Here is a 24,188-nt window from a genome sequence, read left to right as displayed (position 1 = left end):
AGAAGAGGGAGGAGGGAGATAGAGGTGACCAGGAGGAAAAGAGGGGGAATCAAAAGGGGAGAGAGCAATCTAGCTAGCAATCAATTCCCTATTTGCTCTCCACAGTCTGGAACACTCAGAGAGGTTCATGGAGTTCCATAGAGAAGAAAAGAAGGAGGAAGGAGATAGAGGTGACCAGGGGAAGAGGAAGGGGAGTTAAAAGGAGAGAGACCAATCTAGCCTGTGATCAGTTCCCTAGGTGTTCTCCACAGCCCAGTACACCCAAAGAGATTCACAGAGGTAAGTAGAGAAGGCAGAGGGAAGAGACAGAGGTGACCTGGGGGAGAAAAAGGAGATTTAAAAGGGGAGAGAGCAATCAAGCCAGTAATCACACGCCTAAGTAAAAATGGGTACTGAAGATTGGATTCTTAAAGGTACAGAATTGATAGCAAATACCAAAAAGCAAAGATTATAAATCTAGAGTAGAGGTTAGACTCTCAAAAATACAATATTAAAAAAATAAAACAAAATTGTAAAAGTTATAAATACATATATATATATATGAAATTTGCTTTAAAAATAGGGTCTTTTTTGCAAGGTAATAGTAGGTTTTAAAAATGAAAATTCAAGGGGTAATAAATAACTTACAAATTTAAAAAAATAAAAAATAATAATAGTAAAATATATCTAGGAATTTCTCTGGAGCTATTGAGGGCAGTGTGGGGTCAGTTCAGTTTCAGAAAGTTCCTTGTTCCAGCTTATACTTCTCAACGTCTATAGGTCCCTTCCAATGTAGCCAATGCTAATTACAGGGTTTTAATCTGTTGCACCTGTCACTTCCAAAGTGGTTCCCTCTTCTTTGTTTATTTTGGCTTCCTCTGTTTGCAAGTCTTTTCAGTATCTAACTTCCTCCCTGACACAAGGGGGCGAAGGTGGGCATTTATTTAGGCTCATTTGTTCAATTGTGCCGTAGGGAGGGAGGAACACTGCAAGCAAATATCACTGGTGTGTGTGGGGAATGTGTGTGGGGAGTGCTTGCAGTGTCTGGGCCACACTGTATTTGCCCACCCTCACGGTGTATGTGCTTTCCCAGTCTACACTGCTCAGGCTCCAGGTTGCTCTGCAGGGGAACTGTCTAAGGTGGGCCCTGGGTTGCATGCACTTCCCAGGTCTAAGCCACTCAGGTTCAGGTTCTTGGGTACTCCACAAAGGCACAGACTCGGTTGGGCCTGCGTTTTGTGCCCTTCCCAGGTCAAGCAGCTCAGGTGACCAGGTGCATGGTGAGCACACACTCCCCAGGTGGGACGGTGCACCTTATCACCTCCCCCATTCCAGCTGCTCGGTTTCCTGGGTGCACAGCAGAAGTGCCATCTCAGGTATGCTGTATGTGTCCTCTGGGGAGGTGATCTCTGGCTGCAACCCTCCTGGCAGATGTCAACCATCCAGAATCCCAGGAAGACTTGGTTAGCAACTGGGAGCCTGCTAACATTTTGGTAGAGGATGCCATCTCTGGGGCCAAGGTTGCCCCTTGCCTTCTGGCTCTGGCTGTCGCCTGCCTGCCTCCTGTCCTCCAGCAGGGGATGAGCCAGTCCACTGCCAGCTAGCTCTCCTCTGGTATTCGCTCAGTCCTTTGTTTTGTGAGCAGCCTGGCAGTGCCTTATGTTAGAGCTTTTCCAGGAAAGTTCTCTCTCTTTCCTTCTCTCTCTCTCTCTCTCTCTCTCTCTGGCTATCCCATGGCTTGGGTTGCTATCTCACGTTAGCTCCTTCATATTGCCCTCAGGGCATTCAGGCCTGGTCCTTACCCTAAGCAATGCAGCCCGAGTGTCTGGGCTACTTCTCCACTGGGAGTGGCAGTTAAGCGGGTAATCTGTGGGTTTTATTTATTTATTTTTTCCTCCTGGTTATGTTGCTCTCTGAGATTCCAAAACTCCCCACAGACCCACTGGTGAGAGGGTTTCCTGGTGCCTGGAAACTTCTCTTTTACTACTCCCTCCCCAGGATGGGTCTCTGTCCCTAACTCTTTTTGTCTCTTTTTTTATCTTTTATATTTTGTCCTACCTCTTTCGAAGATAATGGGCTGCCTTTCTGGGTGCCTGGTGTGCTCTGCCAGCGTTCAAAACTTGTTTTGTGGTATTTTCTCAGCCTTCAAATGATCTTTCAATGTATTTGTGGTGGGGGAATGGTCTCCCTGTCCTATTCTTCCACCATCTTATAGAAACTCTTAATAGCTTTTATCTAAAACAAAATTAGCCCTCCTGATATTTCCAAAGATGTAGACAAAATTTAAAAAAGCCATTAGTAATCTCACTGTAAATGTGAAGACATAGAATGGTGTATGTGGCCATGTGTAAATTAGGAAAACTATAATGCAGGCCTCCCTGGTGGCTCAGACAGTAAAGAATCTGACAGAAATGCAGGAGATCTGGGTTCAGTCCCTGGGTCAGGAAGATCCCCTGGAAGAGGAAATGGCAACCCTTGCCAGCATTAAGGACAGAGGAGCCTGATGGGCTATAATCCATGGGGTCACAGTCAGACACGACTAAGCAATTAACACTCTATAATGCTGGTTTGTTCTGAAATTTGTTCTTAAAATAATCATTACCCATTTAATAAGCCAAATTAAGGCAAGAAAAATGCCAAATTTACTGTTCTGCTTATGTTATTTACTGTTTATGACAACCAAACATAAGCCTATATCTGAAACAGGAAAAAGTTCAGTTCCTCTCAAAACTGTATCTCTACTATGTGTCCAGTTTTACAAAAATGGGCATATTTTTACATAACACAAACTGTAATAATAGTGAAAACTATTCACTGGATACTTACCAGCACATACTCAAGCATTGTGCTATGCTTGTCAAGCACATTTAATTGTCTCATCTAATTTTAATAACAACCCTGTAATATAACCATCATTATTTGTTTCCTTGACAAAATAAAAAATAAAAAAATCAAACACACAGCAATTGCTCACTATCACACAGTCTGATCTTCTGACTCCAAATGTATCTCCTTAATGGTGAGATCTCATAGTACAAAAGAACATTAGTGTTTCTGAAAGTAGATAATATAACTATGAGTGACTTATTTTGCTTCCTATAATATTATTATACTATTTTCTAAAAAATAGTTAATTTCTAAAATCCAGCTTTCCAATCTCTGTAGAATAAGATAAACTATATCATTTTCCTCTATACACTAAACTCTCTGGCTCTGTTGGCACTGATTAAAGTGCAACTTTTTGTAACATCTCATTACAAGTTGCTTGTTGACCCAAGATGACCGAGGCATGAGAGAATCGTGGTTTGGTTCTAAACTCAAGAGATACAGCACAGATGTCTCTGAAAGTCAAGGGGACACCATGATGTCTTGCCTTTCAAATTTCCCTAACTGTATTCCCAGAGACTGAATTCCCACAAGACTGGCCAGGACATAAACAGTCTTAAAATAATAAAATGGTCAAAGAGTTCAGGACACAAATGGCATATACAACATCAGGAAGTGTACTCCTTCCTCAACTCACCTAGCCATCATACTACTTCTAGATCACAGGGTTTGCCAGTTATTTTTAACAGCATACACAAAATGTTTTCCAGACGTGGCTTCTTCTTTTTTTTGGCAAGAAGAGTACTCTCATCTCATAGATTACTTAATAATTACAAAGGTAAACGTGTACCATTACATAAGGAGATACGGTGATCACTACCATAACCAAGTGATGAAGCTTAGCAATACCAATAACTGGACAACTTGAAGTTACATCTCTGTTGTGAACCAGTAAAAAGTACGTAGGGAACTCAAACAGTGTTCTTACCAAAAACACTGACATGAATCTAAACATGAGGAAACATACACGGGGGACACTTCACAAGGCGACTTACTTGGACTCTTTTAGTTAATGACACAAAAAACAACTAAATAAAAATGGTGGGGTGAATGGTGTTCCGATTAAAATTGACTAAAGGCAAATAATAATAACTTCTGTTTTAGAAATAAGTAGATTTAAATAACATTTTTCTTCAGGCAAATGGAAACTATGTAAAGGTGTATATTGGATAATATTATTGAATCAATAATTTTATGTATAATGATAGTATTGTGGTTAATAAATGTCCTTATTCATAGCAGACAACAGTAGGTATAAAATGTTATGTATATGACTTTCATATGACCCAGGGAATAATACTTCCAGAGAGACAAATGTATATATAGAGATAAATGAATACATAAGCAAATGTAGCAAAATATTAACAGCTGATGAACCTTCATAAGGACATGTGATGGTTGATTGTACTTTTTCATCGTTTTTGTAGTTTTGAAATTTTTTACTATAAAAAAAGAGAGGGAAAAGAGAGTGAATATCCAAGGTGCTATATGTTAAATGATTTCCCTTCTAAGTACTAACAACTATTTCTCACCACCAAGACACACACATAATGGGGAAAAAAAAAAAAAAACTGAAGGTCTTTATTTGGCACTAATAATGTGACATTCACCGATTTTTGGAATTAGGACTTGGGTATCTCTCAGGAGCATTATTCAGCCTACCTTAAGCAGCACTGTGGTTTTGCCACGCCAGTAAATAAATGAGTGAGGGGCAAAAGACTGATTATATGATAGACCATTGAATTAAACTTGATAAAGACACTTTTGTTGTTCAGTTGCTCAGTTGTGTCCAACTCTTTGTGACCCGATGGCCTGCAGAATGCCAGGCTTCCCTGCCCTTCACCATCTCCTGGAGCTTGCTCAAACTTATGTCCACTGAGTCGGTGATGCCATCCAACCATCTCATCCTCTGTCATCCCCTTTTCCTCCTGCCTTCAACCTGTCCCAGCATCAGGGTCTTTTCTAATGAGTCATCTCTTTGCATCAGGTGGCCAAAGTATTGGAGTTTCAGCTTCAGCATCAGTCCTTCCAGAGAATATTCAGGATTGATTTCCTTTAGGATGGACTGGTTTGATCTCCCTGAAGCCCAAGAGACTCTCAAGAGTCTTTTCCAACATCACAGTTCAAAAGCATCAATTCTTCGGTGCTCAGCCTTCTTTACGGTCCGACTCTCACAGTCATACATGATTAGTGGAAAAACCACAGCTTTGACTATGTGCACCCTTGTTGACAAAGTAATGTCTCTGCTTTTTAATACACTGTCTAGGTTTGTCATAGCTTTTCTTCCAAGGAGCAAGCATCTTTTAATTCCATGGCTGCAGTCACCATCTGAAGTGATTTTAGATCAAGAGATTAGTGAGAGCAATAAATGTGAGGGGTAGGAAAATGCAGGGCAGTTTAAATTGAAGGAACTTTGGTATCTAATATGGTTGAGAGGAAAGTAGGAGATTGTGGTAAGAATGAGATGATTGAAACATTCTGGAAGGATGAGGCTGAAGTAGAATGGAAGGGAGAATCCTTGGAGAAGTCAAGAAACTGGAATTCACCTTTAGGTGAATTAGGAAAATAAGCAGGATTTCTGACAAAGGTAGTATAGGGCAGACTGATTTTGAGCCAGGAACTGAAACTTTATGGTGATAGGACAAATGTATTTATCTTTGGGTTTACGACACATGGACATGGAGTGACAGAGTTAAATTATTTTGAAGTTTGCTCATTCTTTTACATTCTTATCACAGCATAGGCGAGTTCTATTATAATTGAAGTACTTTCACTGCTAGTCATGTTTTATATTTTAATATCATTACATTATCATGTGGAATGAAATTTACCGTAAGCCTTAGACCTGCTTCAAAATAATTTATGTTGAAAATCTCAGTGACCTCAGACGACACTTATAATGGACTATTATCTAGACAAGTGCTACCTGAAGTGTGGTCCACAGTGTCTTTTGCATTACCTAGGAGCTGGCTAGAAATGCAGAACCCCAGGCTCCACTCAGACATCCCGAATGGAAATCTCCATCCAAACAAGATCCAGGCAATTCACATGCAAATTAAAGGTTAAGAAACACTAGATGGGAAAGCTGAGGAGCGTGTCAGCAATGAAGATTCATAATATTTTTGGCCACATCTGTAGGAGGAAGAAATGAGAATTTCTGTCAAAGGATTTTTCCCTCCCACATTGCAACCAATAAAGGTGATACAATTTAAATAATTATGGGGGAGCTGAAGCATGAGTTTAATATTCATCTGAGGTCAAGTTTCAATAGTGATACTGGAGCTCAGACACAAACTGGCAAAGTAGTTTTAAAAGGCAAGACTGAAAGGTCTCCCATCAGGGCCTGGCTTGGTGGCCTCCCTGAGCACTGTGAGATGCACTAAGGGGAGGAGCCTGTCCTGCGTCAGTGCATCCCCCACAGAGACGTGCATGTACCTCGAGGCAGTGACGTCATCTTTCTCACACAAATCATTATTTTTCCAATTTCCTAATCTATTCATCTCCAGATGAGCTTTGGTATCTGCTATTTCTTGCTGTTGTGTGTGCCAGTAGATTTACAAGTCCTCGAGCATGCATTCCAGATGAATAAAATTGGTAGGATACAAAGTTGAAAGGAAAGTTGGTACACTGCAAAGTTAGATTATTTACCAAATAGGACATTAGCCACCATACATGCAAAACACATTATGATATTATAAGGACTTCACATGTTTTCAAAAGGCATTTTTAGATAGAGATATCTGTAGAATAGCTGCCTAACTCTAGTTCCTGAAATCTAGCCTGGTTGGAATTTGTTCCTCAGCTAAAAACTTAAAAAAATGTTACCTTTGTATTATTGCTAGGCCAAAGATATTTATCCCAAAAGTGAAGGCTGTGCTTTCTTTTATCAGTTATTCTGAATTGCTTTATCATAAGTCTAATATGAAAGTTATCTCTTAATTTCTATTGATACATAATTTGTGTTATAAGGTTGTCATAAAATTTGGAAGCTTATATTTCAATATTCTTGGCACAAAGCATTTAAACAAAAACATAAAAGAAAAATAACTCACACAAATTTACTTATTTTGTGTTCTTCTCATCAGTATGAATTTCATAAAGAACATAGTGACTTTGCTATACAGGTTATTTATGGTTTATACCAAATCTGTTTTCAAAGTGATATGACCTGATTATAGTAAATAATACATCTATAGTAATATTAAAAGTAGAACAAGTTATCAGAATATCAAAACCTGGAGAGAGATGGGGAGATAAGTACATTAAATATATGAACTCATATACTATTCAAAAGGGAGAATTAAATCTCATTTGGGGCATTCTGCATCTTACATATAATGGGAAATACAACGGGCTAAACAGTGTTTCTCTCAATTTTTTATCTTATACCTGAACATTACCCCCTGAAACATTTAATTTATTGCATAAGTTTTACTGTACTATTGTTCATTGTCTGTAATAAGATCTCTGATATGAATAAGAAGGATTCATTTTTGTGGCAATGCTATATCAACATGAAAAGCAGACTGTACCCCTCCTCCGGCTTGATATACTTCAGGGCCACATTGGTTCCTGGGAGGATTATTTGAAAGAACATGTTTTGAGATTTAATGACTAACATGATAGTTTTAGTAGATACATTAGAAGATGACAAGGATGGGTGTCTTTGGAATCACATTTATGATATTTCAAATATGACTAGTGAAGTGAAAGTTGCTCAGTCGTGTCCGACTCTTTGTGACCCTGTGGACACAGTGGATACAGTCCATGGGATTCTCCAGGCCAGAATACTGGAGTGGGTAGCCTTTCCCTTCTCCAAATACAACTAACTTGCCTTTATAGAGCAGAGATTTTTGAGATACTTTCAGTAATAAACACTGCTTCTTGATATCTTCAAAGCTGTTGAGTAATGCTGCTTAATGCTTTTAAAACAGTCATCAAATGATGTTTTGTGCTCAGGAGACAAGTAAAAATGATTGGGAAGAAATCTGTTTTATCATTTTCATAATTGGCTTTTAAGTCTTCTTTAAAAAATTTTGCTCTAAATATTTTCAGATTTGTAAAAACTAATCAGCAAATACAAATCTACAAATTGTAGAGCTTGTACTTAATCCCAGTACTGGTCAAAACCCGGTGAAAACATATAATGATTTAAACAATTATACAGAATAATGGCTGGGGCACCATTTAAGTTGGCTGAAGGTGCTTTTTAATTCATTTAATTACAGATACATTTTCCATTTCAAAATGAATCTCATTTTCATCCTTGCCTCCACAATCATGGTACCAGTGACACATCACTCCCTTGTAGCCAGCTGATCAACTATTGCCCTCACTTTAACCTTCTTTGGAAAGCTGTTTGTCTTAACTCTCTACCTCCTCTCCAAAAGTTAACTCATGTAGAGCTACAGATAAAAATGTTAACTAGTGTTCGATTAGCCATCTAGACAGGGCATTCTTGCTTAGCCAGGCTGAATTTCACTCCCTTGCTTAAAAAATAATAAAAAGATAATAAGTCATGTTAAATAACAAGGAAAATACTTAATGATTTGGTATTTCACTATTATATAAATTCACTTGGGCTGTTAGTATTGTAAGTAGTGACAAATGTAGGCCCATAAAGTACCAGCTGGTAAGTCATGGAGACTGCAAGCCTTTCTGGTTCTTGGTCTCCTTATAGGGGGAGAGATGGACACATTCCTCCTCAGACGGAGATCCCCTGTCCCTGAGCTTCTCCAGGAAGAGGGGCATGGGCAGATATTCCTGGAGCCACAAGGGTACAGGAGCTTGATCTCCATGAATTCTGAGAACCAGAGTCCCAGAAAGTGGCCTGTAAGCTAAGCACTGTCCCAGAAGGGAATGGAATTCTGCAGGCCTGTTCCCTGCTTTTCCCGCTCTCCCCTTCACTCACTATGAACGCTGAAGAATTCTTAGGAAACGTCCAGGCCTCAGAAGCTGCTTAGCTGGAGATCAGTTGGAGACTGGATTGGAGTTAAGAAGGAAAGACTCCAGTAACGCACGAACAGATCAGCATCCCCACAGTCACCCTCCAGCCAATGCCCCTAAAAACCAAAATTCTGCCTAGAAAAGCATGTTTTCTAATCCCCCCACTACTGGTGTGGATTCAAACTTATACCTCCCCATTTTTAGTCAGTTTTGCAGCATCGCCCTCTCTGCAAAATTGTTACAGAGCACCAATTTGAATTCAGCATTCCAGCACCCATCACTGGAGTGTGACACAGCAGGGTAAGGAATCAGAGGTTTCAAAGAATCAGACTCCAGCCCCTGCTACCCTCTAAAACAAACCCCAAGGTGCTCAGGATCTTAGGGTACTAGACAGAAGTTTCCAGGGATCAGGAATTTATATTATACCTTCCTATGAATTTGAGTGAATATAAATACAGTGGAGCAGCCATCACCTTACAAAACCTTCAGACAAATGGCTGTTTATTTCTTAGACTAATTTGAATGATTACAGTCATCCCATAAAGAAACCAGAAACTAAATATCTCATCCAAAACATCCACTCCCTGCACACAGAGTAACACAGGAAAGCAGCAGAACATAAATCACAGTTGCCTTCGAAGCTTTGAAAAATCTGTGAAAACTCATAGCCATGGTTTGTTTCTAGATCATATTTTTAACCTGATTCTGAGAACTTTAAGTCACTCATTCAGAACTGATGTGGGAACAAAAACACTTCTAACTTTCTAAACTTGGAAAAGTTCCTTTAAAAAAATAATAATAATCATCCAACTTTCTTCCAGTTTGGAAGAGCCTAATTTACATAAATCCCCTCGCTCCCACCTTACCTCTGACAGTGGAATTCTAAACAAAGCAATCAGGCTGGCAGATGAGTCACATTTGCTTATTGTATTTTACGCATGCATGTTAAAAAATGGTACTAGCTCTCTCTTGTTATTTATTGGTGTCAAGAGGTACAATTTAAAAATCCTGCTCTTTTTTTTTCCTCTCCTGTGACAGGCAGATTGCTTCCCCCGACACCTCCCTGAGAGCTTACTAAATATTTGAGCACTAAGAAATCCTAATTTTTCCGCTTAAAACTAACTGGAAACATTTGTTTTAACTTTTTAGACAGAGAACCCTTTTATTTGGGGGGCTTTCAGGTTTTGGAATAAAATGATTTTAGGTAAATTAACTGCTAAAATTACTGTATTATGCTTATAAAAGCTGCTAAAAATAATCAGTTCATAGGGCAAAAAATTCATATATTATAGCATTTTCTTCCTGACAGACATTTCAGAAATTTTGCCTAGAATAGATGCGTATATTTTTAAGTTATAACTGAATTAAATTACCAAGAAAATGACTATTACAGCCCTAAATCTTTGAAGCACTGATATTTACATAAAGCTGGGCTTTCCAAACACTTAAAATGATAAATGCCCAAAGACAATTTGAGCCATTATCTGTCTGCCTTTTTTCTAATCCAACTCAAGAAATATAAGTAAGCAATAACAAATGCCAAGTTGGTTTCTCTTTTATTCTAAACTTTTTTTTTTTTTTGCTTTACTGAGTAAGTGTGTCCCTTCCTGGATTGCATCCCGGCCACCCCCTACCTCCTCTCAGTCCTCTTTAGGGCAGCAGCTATTTAAACATGAGAAATAGAACTCTTCCAGAAGACAGATCTTTGCTCCTGTTTTCAAGCATGGAGGCAACCACTGGCAGCAAACACGAATGGTAATGAAAAGAGTCATTTGGAATTTACTTTATTTTTCCCACGTTTAGAAATCAGCAAGATGCTGATTGGTGCAGCCACTACAGAGGTAACCACAGCAGGGAAGTGCATCCTCATGCCAAGTGCACATCAGTTCAGTTTTTGTCTGAACGGGTTCTCAGTGTTTTGCTCTTTCCCCTGTGCCATGGCACAGTGTGGCCCATCTATTCTTCATTTCCAAAACATCAGCTGTATGCTTTTCCACTTAAATATGCCCCCCCCCTCCAAAAAAATAAAAGGAGGAATAAAACCTTGTTTTATAATTTATTGGAACATTTTCCCAACCAAAGAGAGAAGAAACTCTACCTTATTACCTAAATCTCATTTCTGTCAATTTCAGCCTTTTCCTTCCATCTTCTGAGTAAAAATACAAACTTGGTGAAATATAACACTCAAATTATTTTTTTAAAGAAATATTCAAAAGTCTAATTCAGTTCTTTTGAATTATTTAAAGTTGCCTTATATGTGTGGAATACTTGACAACTTATAAATATTATTTCATATACAATTTCATTTGACTGTACTACCAGCCTCCAACTAAGGTGGTAGAGACATCATCCCCAGGTGTAAATAAACAAACTGAGGTTTTGAGAAGAAAGCTGAGTGCCGAAGAATTGATGCTTTTGAACTGTGGTTTTGGAGAAGACTCTTGAGAGTCCCTTGGACTGCAAGGAGATCCAACCAGTCCGTTCTAAAGGAGATCAGTCCTGGGTGTTCTTTGGAAGGAATGATGCTAAAGCTGAAACTCCAGTACTTTGGCCACCTGATGTGAAGAGCTGACTCATTGGAAAAGACTCTGATGCTGGGAGGGATTGGGGGCAAGAGGAAAAGGGGACGACAGAGGATGAGATGGCTGGATGGCATCACCGACTCGATGGACATGAGTTTGAGTGAATTCCGGGAGTTGGTGATGGACAGGGAGGCCTTGAGTGCTGCAATTCATGGAGTCGCAAAGAGTCGGACACGACTAAGCGACTGAACTGAACTGAACTGAGGCTTTGAGAAGTTCAATGACTTGCCTTAAGAAAGTAACCATGTAAGTTCACAGTCAAGACTAGTATCGGCTTTTTTTCTGAATCCTAGGCCAGAGCTGTCTACTCCAACACACTCTCTTTCTTCCAAAGTCCTATTTGGTATTTATTTACTTTGAACTTTCTCAAACTTCCTTGACTTTGAATAGAAAATCTGAAGCAGAATATGGTGATTTTATATAAAGGCATTTATGTACAAGAATGTACATACTGTGAAATAATGCCCTTATACATTGGTACCTTAAAGCCTGTATATATATTTTTTTTGTAGATATTTTTATAACTTAAATGCAAAGTAATTATCCTTCAGTGATCAACAATCTTCAAATTGTATTTGTTGGTTTTCTTCTCTTTACCATAGTGTCAGTGTGGATATGAATGGCAATTTCAGAAGAATAAGAGAGCAGTCGCTGAGAGGGCTAGTTTGGGTTTGATTTTATCCTGTGTAATCAGAAAACGTACATGTCAACAGAGTACCTTTCTTAAGGTATGTATTTTTACAAACTCCCCTTGCAGTGCCCTACAAAGAGAAGGGATCCTTTAATGAAATGGAGATCCATCCTGCACCTTCACAGTTGTCTTTTCATTTGATATGCAGTCAACTGTGTATTTAATACAAACATTGCTTCAGGATTTCCAGAGCAGATAAGGATGCTGCTGATGTTAGAATGCAGTGCAGAGAGAATCTGCACACAGGTAGCCCAGTGAAATTTAGCTTGGTGAATAATTACCATGATGATCATAATTAATAATTATCTTGTGCCAGTGGAGAATTGTACTAATTAGTAATCTCTTCTCTTAAAAGTCCTAATATTTTATTTCTGCTTATTGCTAACTATCAAGTGGAATGCTAATGGAAATGTGGATGACTGGTATTGTAATAATTATAACTGTAATCACATTCAGCAGCTAACCTCTAATTAAAATAAATCAGATGATGTAGCGAATTGGCTAAATACAGTTGTGTTTCCAATAATATACCTTATTGGGGAAAAATTATTTTCTCTCACAGAAAACCTCTGAAGATCAGATTAAAAATTATATGTATATTCTGTATTTCTTAAGAGATGTTTTCTGTACGAATAAGTAGGTTAATTGCATATTCATCAGGTGATGGAGTTTTATGATAAACACAAGTTAGCATGTAATAAGTACCACTGTTTCTAATGGAATTGTAATATTGTTATTTTGCAGTTATATGCAGGTCATTCTTGGATGTTCAGCTAGTAATGAATATATGTACACACACCTGAAATGTCTTGACTGAACTCTGAAAATCAATTAGATAAAATTATCCAGGAGATTTGTAAAACACTGGGTTGTATGATCATGGTATGACAATTTTTCATTTATAATTCTGAGCATTTTCCAAAATGATATCTACAATATATATTGACAAATATATACACTATATACATATATATGTGTGTGTGTGTATGTGTGTGCATAAATTCATGTAGAAGGAAAAAGAGGGTAGGATAATCTCTTGAAATGACAAAGCTAGGCTTCAATGGTACATGAACCAAGAACTTAAAGAAGTTCAAGCTGGATTTAGAAAAGGCAGAGGAACCAGAGATCAAATTTCCAACATAGATTGGGTCATAGAAAAAGCAATAGAATTCCAGAAAAACATCTACTTCTGCTCCATCGACTACACTAAAGCCTTTGACTGTGTGGATCACAACAAACTGAAAATTCTTAGAGATGGGAATACCAGACCACCTTACCTGCCTCCTGAGAAACCTATATGTAGATCAAGAATCAATAGTTAGAACTAGACATGGAACAATGAACTGGTTCCAAATAGGAAAAGGAGTATGTCAAGGCTGTATATTGTCATCCTGCTTATTTAACTTTTATGCAGAGTACATCATGTGAATTGCCAAGCTGGATGAAGCACAGCCAGAATCAAGATTTCCAGGAGAAATATCAATAACCTCAGATGACACCATCCTAATGGCAGAAAGCAAAGAGCAACTAAAAAGCCTCTTGATGAAGGTGAAAGAGGAGAATGAAAAAGCTGACTCAAAACTCAGCATTCAAAAAACTAAGGTCATGGCATCCAGTCCCATCACTTCATGGCAAATAGATGGTGAAACAGTAACAGGCTTTATTTTCTTGGGCTCCAAAATTACTACGGATAGTGACTACAGCAATGAAATTAAAAGACGCTTGCTCCTTAGAAGAAAAGCTATGACCAACCTAGACAGTATATTAAAAAGCAGAGACATTACTTTGCCAACAAGGGTGCATATAGTCAAAGCTATGGTTTTTCCACTAATTATATATAGATGTGAGAGTTGGACCATAAAGAAGGCTGAGAGCCAAAGAATTGATACTTTTGAACTGTCGTGTTGGAGAAGACTCTTGAGAGTCCCTTGGGCTGCGGGGAGATCAAACCAGTCCATCCTAAAGGAAATCAATCCTGAATATTCTCTGGAAGGACTGATGCTGAAGCTGAAACTCCAATACTTTGGCTACCTGATGCAAAGAGATGACTCATTAGAAAAAACCCTGATGCTGGGAAAGATTGAAGACAGGGGGAGAAAGAGACAACAGAGGATGAGATGTTGGATGGCATCACCAACTCGATGGACATGAGTTTCAGCAAGTTCTGGGAGATGGTGAAGGACAGGGAAGCCTGGTGTGCAGCAGTCCATGCTGCAGCCCATGGGTCACAAAGAGTCGGATACAACTGAGTGACTGAACAACAATAAAAATAATGCAATATTTTTAGAAATATTTTGTGCTGACGTCTCATCTAGCACCCCTCTGCTACACAGACTATTCTCATATATTCAGTCAGCAAACTTTTCCTATAAAGGATCAGTTATTATTTTAGGATCTGTGGACCACACAGTCTCTATTGCAACTACTCAACTCTGCTGTTGTAGGAAAAGCATCCATAAAAATATGAATATATATAAAGGAATGGGTGTGGTTGTATGCCAATAAATCTTTATAAATACGGGTATAGAACAGGATTTGGCCCATAGACCATAATTAACCAACTCATGAGAAATTAAAAAATATTTATGATCACTTTTATGCCAAGTGCTGTTCTAAGTACAAGAGGTAAGATTCCTTTTCTCATCCAGCTTTCACACTATTAAACAAAACCTACAACATGCACAGCAATATGCTGGAGAATCTAATGGGAAGTGAGATATTCTCCCTGCCTTCTGGAAGTTTTGTAAAGGAGTTAGTGTTTATAGAGAGTGTTAGGAGAGTTGAAGTAAGGAAGATATAAACTATTGAGCAAGATGTTGTCAAGATGGTGTCATCTGAAGACTTTTAGCAATAGTTACATCAGGCAAAGAACCATGAAAGATGAGAGCGTGGCCGAGACCTAGTAAGCATCAAGGAGAACATTAATTATAGAAATAAGACTTAATGACAATGAGTCCATAAAGGTAGCTTGGACTGGATTGTGGATGTCCTTAAGTGCCATATTAAAGACTGTGGACTTTATCTGTGCTGACTGGTATGGAAAAAAACAGAGAATCCTAATATGTTTTATGTGTCAAATGGCACAATAAGATATGAGTGCCTAAATAATGAGTGTGAGGACAGTATGAAAAGTAGACTGGAGGAAGAGAGCTTTGTGGGACTAAGGTTAAGATCTCAATTCAAATTGTAACATAATAATCCTATGAGAGACAGTAAGGACCTGCACCAGTTCTTTGTCTAGGGTTATGAAGAAAAAGACGGCTTTTAGGGGTTTCCTCTAGAAAGATCCTGACCTAAAGCAATATAGCATGATCTGATCACAGTCTACCTAATGCTCACAGTTGAGTTCAGTTGTCGTAACACATATATTGTTAGATTTCAAAGAGAAAAAATGAATAAAAAAAATAATCAGTGGCAAGTAGCCCTTAAAGATAGATGCAAAATTTAACACACGTTTTCCCAAGTCTGATTAGGAGCAAGAAAGAGGGTCACAAAAACTAGTACGTGCCATCCATTTTTAGTGTCCGCTTCCTTCCTAAATGCCAGAGTGTCTCTTCACCCTCTTTCCACAAAAACCAAGTAAAAAAATCTATTGGATACTCTTGCCAGTTGAGAAACCTGCATGACTGGATCTTGGGGTTAGCTTTAGAAAGGAATCTGGCACCTGGACTTATAGACACTGTGAGCTTTAAACTGCCACAGGCTTTGGGTGACTGTTGAGCTCTGGAAGTACATTAAAGATGACTGAGAATCACTGATAAGATCTATCCCACAGAAAACTAACCCAACAGATGATAAACCATGGAAAATCATATAAGAAAGTGACACAGTCTTCAATTTCAACAGATTTGAATTCAGGTATCGTATATTGTATCCATTTATATCATCAGATTATCTTTATTTCTTCTCTTTATTCTCTGGGAGTCAAAAAGCCCAAAGTGTTACATTAACATGAAAATTGGCCAAAATGGGTATACTTTGTATTTTACATATATATGGGGAAACTCCCTCCCATGTAGATACATATAATGAATGTTCATATAGGTTTTGTTTTTTGAAGAGAAAAACTGTAAAGTAATTAAACTTTAAGCAGTGGAGCCTTCATTATCTCTTACACAGTTATCATACCTTGCTCTGAAGGGTGGCATTAACCTTCATCTCACAAAGCACTCCTCTTCCAACCTTCTTTCCTCCTATCCTCACACTCACCTTCTGATACTCAGATCTTGTGCCATTTACTGCTTAAAACATTCTGTGATCCTCTACTTTTTCCCACACTAGTCACCACAGATAAAGCCCAAAGTCTTTTGAGGACCTCCACAATCCAGTACAAATGAACTTTTCATTGTATAAAATCAAATAATATACAATAGTTAAAAGACATGAACCAGTTATCTATCAATCTATGGATTGTTGTTGTTGTTTAGTCACCAAGTCATGTCCAACTCTTTTGCAGCTCCATGGATTGTAGCCTGCCAGCCTCCACTGTCCATGAGATTTCCCAGGGAAGAATATGAGAGTGGGTGGCCATTTCCTTCTCCAATAGTCTCAAAAAAAAAAATAATAATAACATTAAATAAAATGAAGACAAATTACAGAATGCCATATTTAATTTGATACCATTTATATAGCTTTCAAAACAATGACAATATTCTTTTATTTTCCAGACATATAGAGTAAATATGTCAATTATTTAAAATTTTGTGAAAGTAATTGCTTTTGGAAAAAGCCAAGGGAACAAGATGAGGATGACTTCAACTTTATTGGTAGTTTTGTAACTTTTTATTCTAAAAAGATTTGAAGGAAATGTTTAAAAATTAGCACATCTCTGAGGAATTATTCTTTGATCATAGAGTTCTTTGAGGCAAGAGAAACATTTTCAACTGTTAAAATGTAATTATATTTTAAGAATCCACAGGCTCAATTCAAGCCAACTTTTTGTAATGTATCTTCTTGGTATTTATTTGTATTTATTCAATTTGTCATTGTATTTACATATTTTATTTGTAAAATAAAACATTTTATTTGTATAAATTTGTATGTATTTGATTTGCCACTGTATTTACATATTTTATTTACATATTATTGGTTAAAATACCTTTTTGATTGCATGAAAGTGAAAAATGAAAGTTTCTCAGTTGTGTCCGATTCTTTGCGACCCCATGGACTTGTCCATGAAATTCTCCAGGCCAGAATACTGGCGTGGGTAGTCTTTCCCTTCTCCAAGGGATCTTCCCAACCCAGGAGTTGAACCAGGGTCTTCCCAACCCAGGAGTTGAATTCTGCATTGCAGGTGGATTCTTTACCAACTACATTTATACAATAAAAAACTTTTAAGATCAATTTTTGACCAAGACTAGAACTATTTACCTAGCAATGTGCAGTTTAGCTCAATAACATGGATAGTGCTTCTATCTGTATAGTAAATGGATAGTGAATCTAGGCCCCAAATGGAGTCACTTATGCTAAGCCCTGTATCATCAAACTGAGATTTAACTTAATTACAGTTTCTGCTTTCCTAGAAATGGAATCTTAAATCAGTCAATCAGGAATCACCTGATCAGCACTAGTTAGGTCATCCGTCTGATAAACCCCTGTGATCCCCTAAAGGAAAGAAACCACAATAGCCAACCCACTTTTTTACCTAGTATAATTTTCTCATTTCTGCTCCTTTCTGCCTATAAAAATCTTTCATTTTGTACAGCTCTCTAGAGCTCCTTTCTGTCTGCTAGATTGCATACTGTCCAATTCAAATCAGTTGTTTCTCCAACTTGTAAAAACTTTAACATGCCTCAGTTTATCTTTTAACACTGTGGAAGTTGAGTTTGCCAGTATAGTCAAGGTATATTTTGCTCTCAAATGAAAAACACACCTAGAGGGCAAATAGGCTGAGTACACCTAAAACATCAGCCAAATAAGGCACTAAAACACTAGCATCTGCAAATAATTTTATATGTGTGTGTGTGTATGTGTACACATATATATAATTACATATTTTTTTCATTGAAATCATAATGGGGAAAATCAGAACACTGTGATTGCAAGCATATGGTTTACAATTAGGTTTTTTGTTTGTTTTATAATTTTGTACTTCATATGATTTGCTGTTCCCCATACTCTTTTCAGTGTTTAGGGCATCTTAATCCAGTCCTACAATGCCTTTTGACTTTTCAACTCCACTTACTGACAGACTTTTCTGGACTTTTCCAGTTATCTTTGGAAAAAATGTCCTCTTGTTAGGAATCAACTCTCTCTGCTTTAACAGTCCATACCCAGCACAGGAATGTGGATTGGGCTGTGTCCACGGGCACTGCAGGCATGGCCTCCAATTTGTGGAGCTGAAGGGAGGTCTGCAGTGCACAGCCAAGAGGATTGTGGGAATGATGAACATGAGCCAAATGTCCCACACAGATGCCAACTGCAATGCAAAGAAGCGCTTCACCAAAGATGCACCCTGGGAAAACAAAGACACTTGACAGGTTTGACTCCAGCACGCCTATTTCCCACTTTGCCAGGTATCTCATGGAGGCTGCTCTTTGTTTTTCCATTGGAGATCATGCAGGAATCAACTGCCAAACATGCCTTACACCTCCATGCCATCTAATTATAGCCTGTAACACTCCCGAGTGCTGACAGAGCTGAGCTATTGACTCTTGACACTCTCTAAAGCTCTTAATTATCTTTTCACAAAGCCCCTTTCAGACCTGTCAACTTCTTTGTATTGTTTATGAAGGGGAAAAAAAGTAGCATATTAAGATTTCAGGACTATGCACTCAGAGGCAAACTTGCAGTTACACTTCTGAGTGCTCTTGAATGTCTCTGCATCCACACACAGACCACTGAAGAGGGTTTCGGACTGTGGAATACAGCTGCAGGATGACAGTTCTGATGCCAGCTTGCAATTGGGATAAGTAAACTTATCAGGCAAAATGAAATAAAACCTTAGGCAATCTCTCACAGAAGTTGATTTAAACTTTTCCCCTTTAGTGTTAAAAAATACACCCATACAGCGCTCTGGGACAACACAGAGGGGTGGGGTGGGGAAAGAGGTGAGAGCGGGTTCAGGATGGGGGCCACATATGCACCTGTGGCTGATTTCATGTCAATGTATGGCAAAAACCACCACAATATTGTAAAGTAACTATCCTCCAATTATAATAAATAAATTTTAAATATACACAGAGGTACATACACACATGCACACAGATAGATAAGACTGAGCTTATAAAGGGTCTGAAATAAGTTGCTTTATTTCAAAAACTCACTAAGTTTTTAACTCATCATGGGATTTGACAATGCTTTACCCATGCTTTATCCTATTTCAGAAGTAATTTTTATGTAACTTAATTGTAAGAATACTTAAAACCTACCTGCACATATTTTATCTTATTGGTTATTCAAACAACCCCGAGAGACACAGAAAAGTGGATAATATCGCTAACTGTGACAACTTCAGATGAAGACACTGTAGCTCAGAGAATTGATCTAATTTCCTCTAGTAAATGGAGACATATGACTGCTTCATCTTAAAAGGGTTTAGTTTCTAAAGTTAACATTTACAGCAAAATTATAAATAATGAAAATTACCACTGAAACTTCTTTGATGTCATCCATTGTTATGGGCTGAATGATTGTGTCCCCCAACCACCACCAACCCCCTACATTCATATCTGGAGGTGGGGCCTTTGGGAGGAAATTAGATTCAAATGAGGTCATGAGGGTAGAACTCTAATGATGGGAATAGTGCCCTTATCAGAAGAGAAAGAGACACCAAAGCTTTCTCCAGATACACAGGCACTGAGGAAGGGCCACTGAGAAGGCAGTTGTCAATAAACCAGGAAGGAGGCCTTGACCAAGAACTGAATCTGTTAGCACCTCGACCTTGGACTTCCAGCCTCCAGATCTGTGAGAAATAAATGTCTATTGTTTAAACCACTCCAGTTTATAGTGTAGTATTATTACAGCCTGAGCTAACCAAAACATTCATAAAATATAGTATTTAGATATTCTATGTCCCAGTAAGCCCAGCATGGTCTATTGCTGGTGTGGTCTTAGAGGTGGCTCCTACTATCAGTTCACTCATTGGAACTGATGGCTGCCTCCTTGGTAGAAAACCAGGTGAAGTAGTTGGTTGGCATCTTAGCATCATGCTATATAAAAAAAGACATCTGCAAACCCCCAAAATACTTTTTAAATGCTAAGACACTGATACCATGAGAGATTACAGGAATTGAGTCTGGCTGAAGCAGCAGAAGATTCCCATTTCAAAGACCACCCTTCCTCTGGGACATACTGCCAACCCTCCAATATCACTTAAATTATTACTCTTCCATTTCTCACTTTTTCCTTTGCTAATGTGGATGACTGAAATCAAGCAAGTTAAATGGACATATCATATCCCTATAACATATCAGCCCTTGGACTCTACTTTCAATCTTCTCCTCATATGCTCCATGGGGTCACAAAGAGCTGGACACAACTGAGCAAAGGTCTTTCTCATATGTTCTTGCACTCATTTCTATCTCTATGTGTTAGGGAAGGGAATGGGATAGACTCTAACACGAAAAGAACACTACAGCCTTCGCTATTTTTCTCACTTGAACAGGAAAATAGTCAAACCTTCCAGTGTTCAGCAATCAGTGTATCAAATGCTTCTGGCCTGTTAATAAGTGGAGACAGGAAAGCAAAGAGAGACTCAGTTCAGTTCACTTCAGTCACTCAGTCGTGTCTGACTCTTTGCGACCCCATGAATCGCAGCACGCCAGGCCTCCCCGTCCATCACCAGTTCCCGGAGTTCACTCAGACTCACGTCCATTGAGTCAGTGATGCCATCCAGCCATCTCATCCTCTGTCGTCCCCTTCTCCTCCCGCCCCCAATCCCTCCCAGCATCAGGGTCTTTTCCAATGAGTCAACTCTTCGCATGAGGTGGCCAAAGTACTGGAGTTTCAGCTTTAGCATCATTCCTTCCAAAGAAATCCCAGGGCTGATCTCCTTCAGAATGGACTGGTTGGATCTCCTTGCAGTCCAAGGGACTCTCAAGAGTCTTCTCCAACACCACAGTTCAAAAGCATCCATTCTTCGGCGCTCAACCCTCTTCACAGTCCTACTCTCACATCCATACATGACCACAGGAAAAACCATAGCCTTAACTAGATGGGCTTTTGTTGGCAAAGTAATGTCTTTGCTTTTGAACATGCTATCTAGGTTGGTCATAACTTTCCTTCTAAGGAGTAAGGGTCTTTTAATTTCACGGCTGCAATCACCATCTGCAGTGATTTTGGAGACGAAAAAAATAAAGTCTGACACTGTTTCCACTGTTTCCCCATCTATTTCCCATAAAGTGATGGGACTGGATGCCATGATCTTCATTTTCTGAATATTGAGCTTTAAGCCAACTTTTTCACTCTCCACTTTCACTTTCATCAAGAGGCTTTTGAGTTCCTCTTCACTTTCTGCCATAAGGGTGGTGTCATCTGCATATCTGAGGTTATTGATATTTCTCCCGGCAATCTTGATTCCAGCTTGTGCTTCTTCCAGCCCAGCCTTTCTCATGATGTACTCTGCATAGAAGTTAAATAAGCAGGGTGACAATATACAGCCTTGACGTACTCCTTTTCCTATTTGGAACCAGTCTGTTGTTCCATGTCCAGTTCTAACTGTTGCTTCCTGACCTGCATACAGATTTCTCAAGAGGCAGGTCAGGTAGTCTGGTATTCCCATCTCTTTCAGAATTTTCCACAGTTTATTGTGATCCACACAGTCAAAGGCTTTGGCATAGTCAGTAAAACTAGTGGTCAGGAAATATGGAGGAAATACTCTTTGAAAGGTCAGGATCATGCTTTCTGAACTGGGGGGAAACAACTTATTTGAAAGGGTTATTTCTAGATTGATGATTTAAATCTCATTTGAATGAAGACTAAGGAGCCTTAGCTCAGATAACAATTAGTGATGTGCTTAAGAAAAAAGTCCGGGTCCTTGGATGGCCAAATTGGAGCACTGTGTACCTAGACAGCCAGCAGAATGCAAAGAGAAGGGGGCCACACAGACCTACATGTGAACAAGCTCAGACTTCAACTATGTGCTCTTCAACAAATTGTCAAGCTCCCTGAGCATTTGTTCTCATCTTCAGATTTTGAGTGATGGTATTTAGCTCATGAGCTTGCTGCAAAGATCAAACGTGGACATTTCTATAAAGCACCTGGAATACAAGGTCTGGCTCACTTGCTTTCACCAAAAGCTTGCTGAGGTAAAAGAGACCCAGGAATTCACAATACAGTGACCCATCTATCAAATGTATCAAGTCTAATCTTACAGTTACATTTAATGCTGAAAATAAAGATAACTCTACTGATATAATAGTAACCACATTATGCAATAATGGGCATATGAGAATAAGATATAAAATTATAAGGCTGATTTTGTTATTTACATACAAAAAGCGTCTTTTATGAAAAGATGAGCAATCATATTTCAAGGTCAGTATCAGACTGAGTCCTCAATCCTCTCACCTGAGACATAGTTATGGAATCAATTTTCATACATTATTTTAGTTCTTAAAATATGCCATTTCTTAGCTTTAAAACACTTGTTGGCTTAGAAATCTTTAGACTGTAATTAACAGTTATTATTTACCCTTAAGGAAGATGGGTGACAGAGTCCCACTGTACAAAGCCATAAGATGCGAATGTGTGCTCACATTTCCGTACCTGAATACCCACATGTGTATTTCTCACTCTAACCTTTCTGTCCCTTCAGGTTTCTCCTTCTTTCCAACAGAGATAATGCACAGTAGACTTCAAAAAGGTAAGCCCTGCTGTATCTCTGCCTAGAAAAATTCACTCTTGGGTGCAGTTTTATATTCTGAGTCAGAAGAAGGAGAAGATGATCCAGGTGGGAGGTAGCAGGAGGGAGGTAAAGCAGAGAAGCAGCAAAGCTCAAAGAAACAAACGGTTAGGCAGAGAAGCAGAACCTTCAGGGCTGAGGTTGTCTCCACGACTCAGGCATCAGCTCCCACCAGATCTCTTTGGATAAGAAATGTGACACTTTCTGGGGCTGTTCCCTCACCTCCAACAGTTTTATTTTCAATAAGCTGCTTCATGGGGCATTAGGTACTCTGGCTTTATTGGGAGTCTAATATAGGGAGACACATAACAATATACATCTTATTCAGAATAAGTGAGAGGACCAAATGTACTGATATTAGGTGGGATAATGATCAACAGAGACCAATGATAGACATATACTGTCCATCTCAAAAACAAGATGTGTTAAACATATGTCCATAAATCCGAGTTTCAGAATTAAGTATAATTTTTCCTCATAGAAACGTCATGAATAATGGTACTCTTTGAGACAACTCCACAGATCTACTTTACTCACAATCTAACATCTGTTGCAATGTACACAATACAGGGAACCGCATAGGGAACTAGGATGTAAGGATAGTTTTGGCTTAACGTAAATGTTTTGTTAGAAATCACTCTAAGTCAAAATTTGTTAAATCATACATTTTTAACATGTGTGTGCTCAGTTTTTAACATGTAGAATTAATCATGTGTCAAAGATCAATGAGCAATTTTAAGTCCAAGAAGAGTTAAGGAAGCCCCATTTCTCCTTTCCTCTTCCAGTCTCAGACTGGAAGCAAAGACAGTAAATTTCAATTTGCCTTATCAGTGCTGAAGCTCAACTTAATGGAAGTTACAGAGGTCTTTGTGAGCTGACCTCAAATCAAAATAGAATTTAAATTGTCAACTTTATCTAAAAACCCAGTCTAATTTATAATCAATGTATTTGCCTATGACTCAGTCTTGTTCAGGATTTGAGAATTGTCTGTATTTGTTTGGTGACAATTATCTCCTTTAATTTGTTTACTAATCTGTGTTCATTGTATAACAATCAGAAAATAAAGATGTGCGGGGGAAAAAATAATCACACTTAATCCTGCCTCCGGAGATCCTCTTACAATCAACTTTTGATTTTTTAAAATTCTAATTAGACAATATGGATATAGACCATTTGAAGAGGTATTAAAGTCAAAAATAATCTATATTTTTGGAAATCCCTTTGAATTTGCTTTCTGAATATCAAGAAATCATTCAGATAT

Source organism: Bos taurus, chromosome 8 (assembly GCF_002263795.3).
Source record: "Bos taurus isolate L1 Dominette 01449 registration number 42190680 breed Hereford chromosome 8, ARS-UCD2.0, whole genome shotgun sequence".
NCBI classification, from domain to species: domain Eukaryota; kingdom Metazoa; phylum Chordata; class Mammalia; order Artiodactyla; family Bovidae; genus Bos; species Bos taurus.
The sequence above is the reverse complement of the archived record's forward strand: the minus strand, read 5'-3'. Positions refer to the sequence as shown.